Source organism: Anguilla rostrata, chromosome 14 (assembly GCF_018555375.3).
Source record: "Anguilla rostrata isolate EN2019 chromosome 14, ASM1855537v3, whole genome shotgun sequence".
NCBI classification, from domain to species: Eukaryota; Metazoa; Chordata; class Actinopteri; order Anguilliformes; family Anguillidae; genus Anguilla; species Anguilla rostrata.
The window spans coordinates 40,953,716-40,966,213 of NC_057946.1; the positions used below are offsets into that span (position 1 = coordinate 40,953,716).

The window sequence follows — 12,498 nt, forward strand, 5'->3', positions numbered from 1 at the left end:
TGCCCCTCCTCCAATCTACATATTACAGATTAGCAACAGGGCTAGAAGGGAAGGGGTGGTGTGAGGAAATATCATTAACCTGTGCTGTCTTGGTCATGGAAAGTGTCTGTGACTTCACCAGAAGAGGACTGCATTTCTCAAACGTATCTCTTACTCTCTGGTATTAGGCACCGCTTTGCCTGTCTGCCCACAGTCCTCTTTGTGACTGAATAATGAATGTATGACCAATACAACAAAGCTTATAGTAATTTAAGCATTTCTATTTAATCACCACACAGATGGCATCGGTTCCTTAAAGATATGTGCTGGTAGGGAGATGAAAATCACGCTCTATTAATTTACTAATGAACGTACTGCTGGTTTACTGCAGTGGCAGTGTACCATAGTGGCTGCAGAACTGGGTTTCGTGGGTTTTTGCAGCTCTGAGGCAGCTGGCCTACCTTGCAGGAGGACCACAGCCGTACAAATGAATTGTATGAACATAAACTGTTGTTCTGGATACGAACTTCACAGCACTGCACGAAGGCTGAACTGTGAACTCTCCACCATAAAGTGTCCTGTCCACAGCACAAAAGACCTCAGAAAGTGCCACAACACAAGAGGAACTCATAAAGTGCCAGTATGGTTTTATGCACCGGACCAAACGTCCCAAAATGCACTCAAAGCAACTGTCCTCTCCCTCCTGCTCCAGAGGTGGAAGAGGACAGTACACCTTTCCATAAATACCCCAAAATGACGGCCTTAATTCTGGCTCAGACAGAACAGGAAATGTGCTCCCAATAGGGACAGATTCCCACACGTGCACTTTCACAACCATGAATGTCAACGTAGGCAGCATGCATTTGTTTTCACACAAATACAGGATGGGTATAGATTGCTTTTCCAGTGATTATCCTGCCTTGTTATAAATACTAACTGAAATTTTAAAGAATCTCTTTAAAGTAATTATACAGGTGTCTGAGCTAAGCCAGAATGAAACGTAGGATAATTATTTATGTACTTCTCTATTTGGCTAAAGTCCTCCGCTGGGTCAAGCAGAGCGTCTGCAAGTTCAGTGCTATGTATAGTAGATTCAGTACAAATTGCAAATGAACATGTACATTTACAGTAAACAGAGAAAGATTTTAGCATGACCTGCCAACATCAGTACAAAATTAGGCCTCATACACACTATTGGTTTTAGTTGCAAAACGAGTGTTAATGCTAGTGTGTACGAGGCCTTACAATTATCCTAAGTGGCTTAATATCACCTCCTCTGTGCTCACTGGACATGTTCTTAGTTTTCATTGTTGCTTTCATTGTTTGTACCACAGGTGTACCACATTCCCAAAAAAACACAATTTGTGATCTTCATGGTAAAATCAACATGCAGGCAATGAAATGTGCGGGCATTGGTCTAATTTTAGTATGAGCCTGGCATATTCTGTGTGTGTGTGGCTCCCCCCACACCCCAGAGTGCACATGAGCTCATTGCTGCAGTGCTGAGGGTGGCTTTCAGCTCCTTTAGGTAAATTACATGCTGCAGCCCTCCTCCCTGTGTCTGCCCTGGGGCAGGTACCGTCTGCTCTGTCACTATAAACATCTGGGCCTTCCCACTCACTTTCAGCTATCCTCTTTTGATCTTTTGAGTTCTCTTTCTCTTTCACTCTTTCTCTCTCCCTCATGGGATCCAGTGGTCATGGTTCACATAGAAGCCAATGGCATAGGTAAGAGTAGGTTTGAGGTTCTGCAGGACACATTTGTGTACCTAGCAGAAAACATAAGGAACACAACCCCCAAGGTAGTTTTTTCTAGAATACTAACTGGTACCATGTACAAGCAGATGGAAGCAAAGTTTTATTTGGAAGTTTAACACATGGCTACAAATCTGGTGTAGGAAAGAGCAGTACAGGTTTATGGGGCACTGGGACTCCTTTTGGGACAGGAGTGGCCTGTACAAGCATGACAGGCTGCACCTGAGCGGTACCCCAGAGGGGTACTGCTGCTCTGGGCCAGTGTATGCTTAGGGTAGCACAGGATTATTTAAACTAGGGACTTGGGGGGCAGCATAACTCCACTAATTCATGTTGCATCTAGAATCCTGAGCTTCCTGACTTGCTCATCTGACATAATAAGGTGCTCATGTGGAACTTCCTGGTGGGAAACTCGTGTAGATTGTAAATCCTCCACCTCTTAAAAGCATTAGCCCAAGCTAAGTTAAAGGTTCGATTATTTGACAAGATTGCTTCCTCAGTAACATTATAATGGAGTGAACGATGATCTCTTAATGAATCCTTATTAGTGTTATTTAATTTGTCTTGTGCTGACAAACCTTTAAAATAATTTGACAAGGTGTCTGAAGAGGATCCATAATATTGTTTTCTATGAGTAAACAAACAAATGATGAACGTTTCAAGTACAGATCTTTCTTTTGATACCACTGCTACATTAGACAAACTGTCAAGAGACTGTTCTTACTGCCACTAATTTGGCTTCGCCCACACACTACGTCATCAAAGTTTACTAACACCAAAAGGGTCTATAGGCTGTTTCCTTTATTTAACGTTAGTGAAACACATTTTTCATGTCCAATTTACACTTATAGTCAATTTAATATGGGCATAGTTAAACACATTAACTTCCTGGATTGCCTGTTGATGTTCACCAAATTCAGGAAATTTTTTATGTTATCTCTCATCAGAAATTACATTACATTACATTTATTTAGCAGACGCTTTTATCCAAAACGACATACAAAAGTGCATATCATGGTCACTGGACAACTACAAAACACAGGTTCAATAAGGTACAATACTCATTACATTACATTACATTACAGGCATTTGGCAGACGCTCTTATCCAGAGCGACGTACGACAAAGTGTATAACCGTAACCAGGGACAAGTGTGTTGAAAATCCTAGAGGGAAGTACAGTTCCAAGTGCAGGGAGCAACCACGTAGTTTAACTTGGACCCTGTAGGTTAATCTGATGAACACAAACAAAAACAGCAGCAAATCAGTCTATGCAAATAATACAGACAATAATTAAACAAGTAGGCACGAGTAGGGTTGGGTCGGTTTCCGGTTTTGGCGGTCCGGTCCGGTGTACGAGCTTAAACTGGTTTGATTTTATGAGAACCGACTGAACCAGCATTTGTCATTATGAGACGTAGACTACTGGCAAATGAAAAAGTAGCCTACATCAGCAACCTGTGCCGACGGCGCTAAATCAAACTTGTATTGTATTAGTAATAAACAATATGACAACGTGATTAACATAATATGTTTGTTTATAAATGGAGCCACTAGTGTCTGAGTGCAAAACAAAAAAACGTTGACAGGCCGTGCGCAATTTAGGGCCGAGCCCGGCAACAAGGAGATCAAATTTCATTATACAACGGCTTGGCTGAATACTTGATTTTGATTGGTCCAAGGGTGGGCATTATTTCTTAGTAAAGGGACACCTTGGCCTTTTAACAGTTCTAAAGTCAATGCGCTACAAAATCCAGCATTCTAAAGCAGTTTAAACAGCAGCTTTCGCTTTTGAATTGTTGTTACATCCCCTCCCGTTTTCAATGTCCAATTTCACAATTGATGGCAACGTTGAATCACATTTCTAGTTAGGCCTACTGTTGCTAGCTTTACAAATTGGAATCGTCCCTTATTTGGACAGTAGAATAGGCGTTACACATTTAACTCATGCCTACGGACCCATTTCCATCCGTATGTTTGTGAACGATTGCGTTTATAGTAACCGCTGTTTTGAATACAATTCAATAGTTAGCTAGCTAGCTAGCCGGGATAACAAGCATGCCATGAGACCATTCTGACCTAAAACCAAGAATTTTAATATTGGCTAGGTGACAAGTGATGCGAACCTATCATAAAGCTAGCTGGCATTCAAAACCCGTTTCAGAGGGTCTTAGAAAGACGTTATGTCTACACTGCACGACCACACCATTTAAAAAGCAAGACAGTGCTAGGCTAGATGACTTTGATTGACTTATGGTTTTTATTAAATAATGTAATGACAAAAATTATCTAAATTGGTGGTAGCCTAATTGTATGGTATGAAACGAGAAGGAACTATTTTTTCTTGATAGCATCATTGTTTTCATAGAATTAACCAGGTTTTTGCTTAACAACGGTCCAAATAGAACTATCAACCGGAGTTCTGCTTGACAACGGTAAAGCCGCTACACTCTCATTCGTGGGCTCTCATTATGTTCCACTCGGGAGCGGCTGAGTCACGTGCGATGCCTAGTGGTAAAATTCGGTATTACCGCTCCGGTCCGGTATTTGGCTTAATATCAAACCGGTTTGAAAATTATATCGGCCCAACCCTAGGCACGAGGGCAATAACTAAAATACACTAAAATAAACAGCTTACCTAGCTACATACCTAAGCTTACAGAGCTAATTAGAGACTACAGGGAGGTAGGGAGGGGTGGGGAGAGGTGCAACCTGAAGAGGTGAGTCTTCAGTCATCGCTTGAAAGTGATCAGGGTCTCAGCTGTTCTTACCTCCACGGGAAGGTCATTCCACCATCGTGGAGCCAGAACAGACAGGAGACTTGACCGGGAAGTGCAAGTGCGAAGAGGGGGAGGTGCCAGGCATCCTGAGGTAGCGGAACGGAGGGGTCTGGCTGGCATGTAGGGTTTGAAGATCTTATGGAGGTATGCTGGGGCTGACCCCTTGACTCCCTGATATGCTAGGACCAATGTTTTGAATTTGATGCGAGCCATAACAGGCAGCCGGTGGAGGGTAGTGAGCAGGGGAGTGACGTGGGAGTGTCTGGGGAGGTTGAAGACCAGACGAGCTGCAGCATTCTGGATGAGTTACAGGGGTCTGATGGCAGATGCTGGTAGGCCAGCAAGAAGAGAGTTGCAGTAGTCCAGGTGAGACAGTTCCATTGCTTGGACCAGGAGCTGGGTTGAGTAGGTGGTGAGAAAGGGACAGATTCTCTGGATGTTGTACAGGAAGAGTCTGCACGCCCGGCTTACGGCTGCGATATTCTTGGAGAGGGACAGCCTGTTGTCCATCACCACTCCGAGAAATCAAGGAGGGGAGAGGTTAGAGCAGGAATGAAGATTAGCTCCATCTTACCTGGGTTGAGCTTCAGGTGGTGATTGCCCATCCAGATCTGGATGTTCCTCAGGCAAGCGGAGATGCGAGCAGAGACCTGTGTGTCCGAGAAGGAGAGAAGAGTTGCGTGTCAGCATAGAAGTGAAAATATCTCTCACTCACTCATTTCGTACAGCTATTTCTAGTCAAGAACACAGTTCAGTTCACACAGTGAACACTATTCTGACCTAACTTATGCCAAGCCAAACTGGGAGAAGAACAAGCTACAATATTAGGACAAATACAAATTACAAAAAGTGCTGGAATGGGGGTACTGTCATGGTTCTGTGTTTTCCTGTCTGTGTTTCCCTTGTTGGGCCACCAGATGGCGGCACTTCTGTTTTGTGTCCTGCTCCCCCCTGTTAATTGTATTATTGTTGTCTCGTTATTCTATCATTGTTCCCACCTGTGTCTTGTTATCCCCTCCTTTTCTGGGTTGATTGTTTTTTGAGTTCACCTGTGTCTTGTTACCCCCTGTCTATTTAAGTTCTTTGTTTCCTTGACTCGGGTGCTGGTTCCTTGTGTTTGTTTCAGACCGTATGTACCTGCCTGTGTTTGTTTGATCTGTTTGAATGTACTTGCCCGTGTACTCTGCCTGCCTGTGTTCTGCCCTGCCCGTGTTTTTGAGTTCCTCTTGTTTTCTGTGTTATTAGATATTTTTTTGAGTTTGTGTTTTTGCCCATTGTGGCCTTTTCTGTTCCCTGCTTGTTTGCCTGTCGTGTAAGTAAAGTCTTTGTTAATTGTCCCTTTTTGAGTTTGTGTTTTTTTCCCTCTGCGTTTGGGTCCCCTCTTCCCATTACGTGACAGGTACATGTAACATGAGTGTCATGAAAGGGGGGATTTAAAGTGAAATGATACACAGAGTGGTGGCAGTTAGTCCAGGTATAGTCTGAAGAGATGCATCTTCAGACCACAGCGGAAGATGGGTAGTGAGGGAGAGGTCTGAATAGGGACAGAGAGTTTGTTCCACCACTGGGGAGCTAGGTTGGAGAAGCTCTGTGATCCCTTTGCTCGGGTGGGATGGGGTGCAAGGTGCCTTGCTGCTGCAGAGCAGAGTGGTCGAGCAGGCACAGAGAATCATCATGTCCTGAATCAGACCTTGACGTTACCATGTTCTCAGGTAAATTAAAATCAGCTAAGTGACAGCTAACCCAGCTTGCCAAGTTAGTTTTAAGATATTTAAATTTCATAAAAATTAAAAATGGTTTTAAGGGATGGTGAAAAATAGTGAAAAATATTTTGAAACAATATTCATGTTTGTCATTTTAAAAAATTTGATGTTAGCCTCTTACAGCCTCTTGGTTAGTTGCTATAAAATATGTCAACATTAGCTGATAATAGCTGTGACACCACCTTCTGACACACACACACACACACCTCAGATAGTAACCCCCCAGTTCCTGCTCCATCATATCTTCAGGCTATGCTGGCCATGCACTTTGATGTGATGCTCCTATGACTGGGAATGCCCAAATGGTGAATTACATGTCTGACAATATATATGCAAAAAAAAGACATAAAATCTGTTGATAAATTAGTTTTCTGTATCATTTTATATTCATGCAGTTATCACTTTTGTACACTTTTGATGTTTATCATCTTCATTCTCACTTCATCTTAATCAGCACCATAGCATCGTCTCAAAAATAATTTTAAAGTAAGTAGTGTATTAAGCTATTCCCATTTTTATGTTGGCCTATTTATTTTTCATATTTGATTACTCTTTGTCATCACCAGCACCATCATGATGCAAAGAAAGATATACTACAACTAATTTAACATTAACATTTTTAATAACAGTAGACCTATTTGTAGATTTTTTTAAAACTATAAAGTCATACTGATATTATGGTGTAATCAGAATAATGGCTTATTTTAAGAGCCACATATACCAGCTTATATTACTTATTTACAATTCATTTAATCACGATCATCACCATGAGCAATGGAAACAAGAACGTTATGGTAGGGAACATTATTATTAGTAATATTAATAGTAATTGTCAAAATTACAGTATAATCAAAACAAAAATAACGGTAGATTCATGTAATCCTAGGTCAAGATTTAATACTCAACGTATTTTCAGACATCTGTAAATCTTAGTTCAACCCTTTCCTCCATCGATGAGTCAAATCACAGCCTTATAACTCGTTCGTCTACGGGTGTGTCCGTGTAAGTAGGTGCATGGACTGTGACGTAAAATCAAACGGACCAAATTTAAAAGAAATAAATCTCATATCTTCGACTGTGGGTAACTGGAGAGTGATTAGTTGGATGTGAAGAAGTTTTACGGTTTAAAAGTATTGTCCAAAATAGTTCAATAGTTTAATTTGGCCAGGGTAAATTTGTAGTTTTGAATGGACTATTGGACTTCAATGGGGAAATTAGCTTTTTGGCACCAGAGGCTTACTCAATTCCAATACCTGGAGTAACCACTGGAGTTTGTGAGCTTCAGAGAATAACAATTCCTGGTCCCTTGTGAGCGACCGTTCTCCTTCGAAGTCTGTGAGGCAGGTTGCAATAAATTACCCGTTTGCTGCTTTCCTGGGAAGCAGGCTTCCTTTCTTCGACATCTCGTGTAATTGCTACCACGGCTGGTGGAGGTGAGGGAGTGGGAGTGACGCGAATTCAGAAGTTTTCTGAGTGAATGTGGACATAACCAGCGCAAACGGAAATTGTACTACATCGCAGACTGGAAACTCTCTAGTTATTTAGCTAACTGTATTTATTACGCCATCCTCCTCTCTTCCCGTTTTCTACCGAAAGACCGAAAAAGTATTTTCTTCCGTTCTTCTGCTTTCGCTGTATCGGTAGCCTACTTTGCAACCAAACAGCCCCTCTTAAATTATTTACTATGCGGGACGAATCGGATCCGTCCTAGTTTGCTTCTTAGACAGAGTGAATACTTTTTTTTTTTTTATTGTGTTTTGGTTCCACGCTTTCAGGCTAGAGGAGAGTGAATTCCGTTACCCTCTGCCCTCCTGTGTCAATGTTCATTCTTTTCTACGTCTGTACATGCGTCAAAATCAGCGGCTGGAATCTGAATAAGGAACAGGTTTGAATCCTGGATTCCCCATTCTTCTGTCACGAAAGGATAAGTCTATATCCCCTGGCAAAAAGGTAAATATATTGTGTTTTTTGTAAATTAAGCAAATACGCATCATGGATCGATTTTGTTGTTTTGGTATTTGTTTATTATGTTTTATTATTTTTTTGTTCTGTTCCTTCTGATTTGCGTGGGTAACTGCCCCACGCGTTTGGATACATGACCGTGTACAATACTGAATTTGCAGTCACTCCAAAACAAATGGTGCATTTCCAATAAGCAATTCCCTTTCGTACTCTGCAGAATTCCTCTATCTCTTGTCTGTCTCTCCTGAGAAAGAATCTTGCAGTGATTCTGCTGTTGGCAACATTAAAAAAGAACTTTGGTGTTAAAGTGGGGGTTTTGAATCCTCTTTTATAGCTATAATAATAATTATGTTGCCATCTTAGTCTCTGAAATTACTGAGGAGGATTAAAGGGAAACAATATATGCATGTATATATAGGAAATGACTGCTCTAACATATAGTGCTGAAATGTGTGTGGGACAGATTAATTGGTACTGAATGTTAGGCAAATCCATCCCAACTATACCATTATAGGCTACATTGTCATGTATGTTAATGTATTAGTGTGACTAATCTAGAAAATGTGGGTCCCAGAACCTCATTATGTGACTCCAAACTAGTACTCATGATTTTGGTGTGTATTTAAGCATCAGTGTGTCACAGAAAATTGAGAGGGTGTCTTGCATGTTACTACTGTGTTTCAAAGGCTATCACATCAGTAACAACTGCTGCCATATTTTTCTGAAATTTTTTTTTTTTTTTTAAAGATGTATTGAATCCAATTAAAAAATAGAAAATAAGTCATGAGATTGAGAAACAAATTTTTGGTAAATTAATATTGTTTGTTTTTTCCTAATGTAGCCTATTATTTTTATTGCCCTCAGACTCTTGATCGGCACTGTCAACAGCTATCATTCACAGCTGATCAGAATCACATTTACCAGGGCCGGCCCTAGGATTTTGGTGGCCCTAAACAAGTCTGTCAAGCGGGGGTGCTGTTAGGTTCTGTCAAGTGGGGGGCAAATGGTAAATGGACTGAATTTATATAGCGCTTTCATCAAAGCGCTTTACAATTGATGCCTCGCATTCATCAGAGCAGAGGGGTTAGGTGTCTTGCTCAGGGACACTTCAACACGCCCAGGGCGGGGATCGAACCGGCAACCTTCCAACTGCCAGACAACCGCTCTTACCTCCTGAGCTATGTCGCCCCCTTCCTTTATGACATTGTTATGAACTGTTCTGTTGCAGTTCCATTTTCATTTATACCGCTAGTTCCGCGATAGTTCCGGTGAATGACGTAAATATGCAAATAACGTTATTTACCTTAGATAAACATTGGATCGTGTGGCCCCCCTCGTGGTCGTGTGGCCCCCCCTACCGATTGTGGCCCTAAACAACCGCATAGAGCATTTATGCCCTGATGTTTACTCAGAATGTGGATAAAGGGTGTATGTCTCCATAACAGTTCTAACATTGTTTTTCCCACCAACCTATGACCATTGGCTTACTTTTCCATTTGCATTCTGCTTTCCTTAGGTTACCATTTCCGTAACCACCCAAAACATAAGTAAAGGGTCCACTTCTTCACTGCCAAGTTCATGTGTATTTTTGCAGTTCTTCTGGCCATTATAACATGTCCACACATATCTTTCAGTATTTGGGTTTCTAGTTTGTTCATGGAGAAAATTGGCATTTTTTAAGGATGTAATACCTGACCGCACCGCCAAAAGGTTACTTTTGCTAAAATAGCCAAAAGCAAGGAGAATTTGGGTATCTAATGAATGGTGGTTTACAAAGCCAGCTATTTGAGTCCGCTCCCGACTTAGGTTTGTGCTCAACCCCTATTCTGCCAGTACACTCCCCCCCTACACACACACACACACACACATACTCGCACACACATGTGCCTGCACACACACATGTACACACACATGCCCGTGCATACGCGCACACACTTACACATACTTGCACCTGCACGTGCCACGTGCGTGCACACACACAAACACACACACATGCTCTGTCTCTCTCTCTCTCTCTCACAGACACACACACACACCACATTCTCTCTCTCTCTCTCTCTCTCTCTCTCTCTTACACACACACACACACACACATTCTCTCTCTCACACACACGCAAACTCAACAGACCACCATACAGCATTTTTTGGCAGCAGAGCATTCAACAATTGTTTTTTAAACAGCAGTACATACCAATCAGGTTGTGTATATTACAAATAAAGCTGCATCCAATGGAAAGCCAGATGGGGAGTGTTGTTCCATTAAATAATCCGTTTATGTGGAATGATATAATAATGTTTGGAAATCACACAATCAGACCTACAGACCACAGCAATGCGGAGCTGGGAAGTTACAATATTACGTACATGGACTGGATCACATTGCTTTACCCAACTCTCCCTACTGGCCATTCATCCTATCTAAACACATCATTTACTCTGGCTTCTCACTCCCTGAAATGACCTTTAATCGGCCAGAAATTTTAGCCTTAAGATGGGCACCAGGCATCCATCAATCATCAGCACGAACTCGCCCCCCTGCTTTCACTTCACACACAGTGTCGTCCTCCAACAACGCTATTAATAACTGGGAGTGTGTGTCCTAGCATAGGTGAGTGTGTGGAGGTGAGTGTGTGTCCCAGCAGAGTTGAGTGTGTGGAGGTGAGTGTGTGTCCTAGCAGAGGTGAGTGTGTGGAGGTGAGTGTGTGTCCTAGCAGAGGTGAGTGTGTGTCCTAGCAGAGGTGAGTGTTTGTCCTACCAGAGGTGAGTGTGTGTCCCAGCAGAGGTGAGTGTGTGGAGGTGAGTGTGTGTCCCAGCAGAGGTGAGTGTGTGTCCTAACAGAGATGAGTGTTTGTCCTACCAGAGGTGAGTGTGTGTCCCAGCAGAGGTGAGTGTGTGTCCTAGCAGAGGTGAGTGTGTGGAGGTGAGTGTGTGTCCCAGCAGAGGTGAGTGTATGGAGGTGAGTGTGTGTCCCAGCAGAGGTGAGTGTGTATCCCAGCAGAGGTGAGTGTGTGTCCTACCAGAGGTGAGTGTGTGTCCCAGCAGAGGTGAGTGTGTGTCCTACCAGAGGTGAGTGTGTGTCCCAGCAGAGGTGAGTGTGTGTCCTACCAGAGGTGAGTGTGTGTCCCAGCAGAGGTGAGTGTGTGTCCCAGCAGGGCTGAGTGTGTGTCCCGGAAAAGGTGAGTGTGTGTCCTACCAGAGGTGAGTATGCGTCCCAGCAGGGGTGAGTGTGTGTCCCAGCAGAGGTGAGTATGTGTCCTACCAAAGGTGAGTGTGTGTCCTATCAGGTGAGTGTGTATGTCACAGCAGATCTCTGTGTGTCCTACCAGAGGTGAGTGTGTGGAAGTGAGTGCGTGTCCATGCTGAGGTGAGTGTGTGTCCCAGCAGAGGTGAGTGTGTGTCCTAGCAGAGGTGAGTGTGTGTCCCAGCAGAGGTGAGTGTGTGGAGGTGAGTGTGTGTCCTACCAAAGGTGAGTGTGTGGAAGTGTGTGTGTGTCCATGCAGAGGTGAGTGTGTGTCCCAGCAGAGGTGATTGTGTGTGTGATTGTATCTAAGAGGTTAAATAATCACTTTATGTGGAATGATATAATAATGTTTGGAAATCACACAATCAGACCTGCAGACCACAGCAATGCAGAGCTGGGAAGTTACAATATTACGTACATGGACTGGATCACATTGCTTTACCCAACTCTCCCTACTGGCCATTCATCCTATCTAAACACATCATTTACTCTGGCTTCTCACTCCCTGAAATGACCTTTAATCGGCCAGACAGTTTTAGCCTTAAGATGGGCACCAGGCATCCATCAATCATCAGCACGAACTCGCCCCCCTGCTTTCACTTCACACACAGTGTCGTCCTCCAACAACGCTATTAATCACTGGGAGTGTGTGTCCTAGCAGAGGTGAGTGTATGTCCCAGCAGAGGTGAGTGTGTGTCCTAGCAGAGGTGACTGTGTGGAGGTGAGTGTGTGTCCTAGCAGAGGTGAGTGTGTGTCCTACCAGAGGTGAGTGTATGTCCCAGCAGAGGTGACTGTGTGGAGGTGAGTGTGTGTCCTAGCAGAGGTGAGTGTGTGTCCTACCAGAGGTGAGTGTGTGTCACAGCAGATGTGAGTGTGTGTCCTACCAAAGGTGAGTGTGTGGAAGTGTGTGTGTGTCCATGCAGAGGTGAGTGTGTGTCCCAGCAGAGGTGATTGTGTGTCCTATCAGAGGTGAGTGTGTGGCCTACCAGATGTGTGTGTGTCCCAGCAGAGGTGAGTGTTT

At 43.2% G+C, this 12,498-nt stretch overlaps 1 protein-coding gene across 1 annotated transcript in view; it reads left to right on the top strand.

Moving 5' to 3' along the window:
* Positions 1 to 7,435: 7,435 nt before the first annotated feature.
* Positions 7,436 to 12,498, top strand: part of fgfr1b (fibroblast growth factor receptor 1b) — a 73,394-nt gene continuing 68,331 nt past the window's right edge. The window contains exon 1 of the mRNA XM_064308328.1: positions 7,436 to 8,224. The gene's annotated coding sequence lies outside the window, so the exon portion shown is untranslated. The remainder of the gene's footprint in view (positions 8,225 to 12,498) is intronic.